Source organism: Quercus robur, chromosome 2 (genome assembly GCF_932294415.1).
Source record: "Quercus robur chromosome 2, dhQueRobu3.1, whole genome shotgun sequence".
Taxonomy (NCBI): Eukaryota; Viridiplantae; Streptophyta; class Magnoliopsida; order Fagales; family Fagaceae; genus Quercus; species Quercus robur.
Window position 1 is genome coordinate 62,001,976 of NC_065535.1, and position 3,301 is coordinate 62,005,276.

Below are 3,301 nucleotides of genomic sequence, written 5' to 3' on the forward strand. Positions count from 1 at the left end.
TTTATAGAAATGCTATGTTGACAACTTTTTCACAATAATTTTAACATTTTCCTATAAATCCTAAATGACAGGTTGTTAATGATTATTGCTGTTAAATAAAAAAGTAATTACAATTATGAATTCAAATTATAACCAGTAATATATATTTATAATTTGTTGTGAAAGTATTATGAACATAAAACTTTTTATTTATTTATTTATAGATTTACCTGAAGTATTAGGGATTCAATATTTACAATACTAGGCAAGATTTAGTATCCCCTTGTTGAATTAGGCAAGATTTAACCCCAAAGAAAGAATATATGCCTTTTTTTCCCCCTTCCTGCCATGGTGTTGGACTCTAGGCATCATTTAGGCCATTGGTAATAGTAAAACTTCCTCAGATCCTGGTTTGATAGGGTTATTGCCTGTTGGTGAAGTCAGTAATACAACTGCATTGGAAATACATGCTTTCATTCCCTTATTAGGTATTTGCACATGCCGTGATTGTGACTCATGAAAGTGCCACATCCTATAGAAAAGGATACCCTCTTTTTCTTTTTCTTTTTTTCTTTTTTTTTTTAATTAAAAATTTTAGGCTACACATTTAAAATCGAACATTTTTATGTGAATCACACAAAATCAAATAAAAACAACGTGTTTTCCCATTTGGTTAAAAAAATTGTAAATTTTTTTTGGAGGATTTAAATGAAAAGTATAGTAGTGGGAGCTTCATACTTGGGTTGAGCTTAGCAGCACCATCAACATCACTGGGTATACTCTTTTTCTTCCTCTATTTCGGAACGCTTGGGGTCACATTTGGTTAAAAAATAAAACAAATACCACGTGTTTCATACTTGGTTAAATTTTTTTAAAAATAAAAATAAAAATGGAGGATTTAAATGAGAAGTAGTAGTGGGGGCTTCATAAAGACTTGGGTTCAACTGAGCAGCTAGCACCATTAGCATCACTAGGTACTCTTTTTCTTACTCTATTTTGGCTCACTCGGGGTCTATGACTATGAGGGTGCTTATTACAGTGGGTGGGGAGGAGTTGGCCTAGTTGGGCACTAATCCTATGTTCGGATGTTTGGAGGGAGAGGAGAGTAAAGGGAAGTAAAGGGAAGGAGAGTAGAGGGAAATGGTTATCATCCACCTAGTTTGGATATTTTTAAAATTAAATAAAGGGGGGGTATAATTAGCATTTTCATAGTTTGTAATTTTGTTGATATGGTAAAGGTAAATTTCGTAATTCATTTGAGCTCCTTCTTTGAGCTTTCTCAGCCAATTCCTGATAGCCTCACTCTTCCACTGCTTCTCCTCTGCATCTTGCAGAACAGCTTGGATGGTGGTAAGTGTGCTCTCAAGGTTGTCAAGCTCAGCTCTCAGGTCCAAAGCAACTCCCAATTCTTGAAGTGCTGAAGTATTCAAGTTACCCACCATAGAGCTCACCAGGGCAGATAGAAGTATGTCCGCCATTCCCTCTCTCTCTCTTTCTCACTCACTCACTCACTCTGGCAACAAAATGCTATTGGAATACAGGATGGATAGCTCAGGGGAAGTGAATTGCCAAAACGGAATTGCTTAGTTACTTTACGTGTAAAAGTCTTTCTAGCTTTGGCTCCACACGGTGTGGACTTGACTCAGGCAGCATATTCTGCTTTGGATAATGTCCTTTGATTGGCTAGAGATTCCACACCTGGCTCCACACGGTATTGACTTTACGACCAATTGGTTAGTGATAGTCCACGGGGTTTCTTTCTTCTTCAAAAAGTCTTGTTACTTAGACCTTGAGAGGAATTTACCTGCATCATTGGTTTTGTCATTCCATTAGTCATCTGATTTATGATTTTCAGTGTGTACAATCAATTGCTTAAAAGCATTAGCATCCCGTTTTTAGAAAACATCCTATTTTATTGTCTCAAAAACTATTTTATTTTTTATAACATATCATTTTATAATATACTTAACATCTCAACTTTTATTTTACTATACCATATATTAAAATAATATATCTACACAATAAAATAATATAACCCAATACCCAAATAAAATCCAAAATCTAATAAAATATATATATTTTTTTAAATACCATCTTGCTACAATACCATTTTATAAATAAAATGGTACTATAGTATAATTGTAAATTCTTTTGCAATAAGAGTTTCGGATAATACACACTTTAAAGTTTTGATGCTATAAGATGGTACTCTGCCACCAATTCTGTCACCAATTAGCACTCACAACCTCTTTAGGGCTCATTTAGTATACGTATTTAAACACATGTTTTCAGTTTTTAAATAATATTATGTATTTTTATATTTTTTTTTACTCACACGTATTTTCAAAAAATACAAATAATATTACGAGAATAACGTTACCTAACAGCCCCTTAATTACGTAAACCCCAATATTATTTAAAACACATTGCTTTTACCATTTCATCTATTAACTATATAAAAAAAAGCCAATGCGCTTAACTATAGTAGTTTTGGTTTAGTCAAGTGTTGGGCTAAAACGGTGCATTTGGGGGAGCAAAGGCAAAATTTTAAACGGTGCATCTTGCTGAGAAAAGAAATTTTCAACACACAAACTCACAGAGAAAGAGGCGTTGAGGGAGAGAGAAGGAAGCAAACAAGTTGGTCAAATTCGGCTTCTACATTGCTTGCTCGATATGGTACTCCTTATGGGTGTGTTTCTTTCTCTCTTTTACTTTTTCTAATTTTGTCATTTCCTAAAAACTCAGATTGGCAAATCCATCTTCTTCTTCTTCTTCTTCTATTTTCACCCTGAAATCCCCCTCCTATTCTATGAGGAGCCTTTGAAACTTTGGAGAATAAAATAGCTATTATCGTTTTTTATTTATTATTATTTTTGGGTTTCTAGAGAAGCTAAATGGCAAAAATCTTAATTAAGCCGGGCAATTGTTTTTTTCTTGGGGTTTTTGTGGGTTATATTAACCAAAAAATGGGTACCCAAACTTCTATTTTTAATAAAATGCATTCAAGAACTTTAAATTTATTTTGAGGGTTTTGATATATCTCTGGTTGAGGAATTTATAAAATATATATATATATATACACACACACACCTCTAGTTGAGGTTGAAACATACTTCTTGTGTATGTGTCCAAGTGTTTGTGGAAATGTTTTGCTATCACAGTTTGCTTAGGAATTAGTATTTTTAAAATGTGCTTACTGAGTATTCACTGGTCTTTGTATTTAGGGTGTGGAATACCATTATTTTTATGCTATAACTTTTAAATCAAAGTACTTATTAATATGAAACAAAAGAAAACAAAAATGCATAATCACAAAATTTTC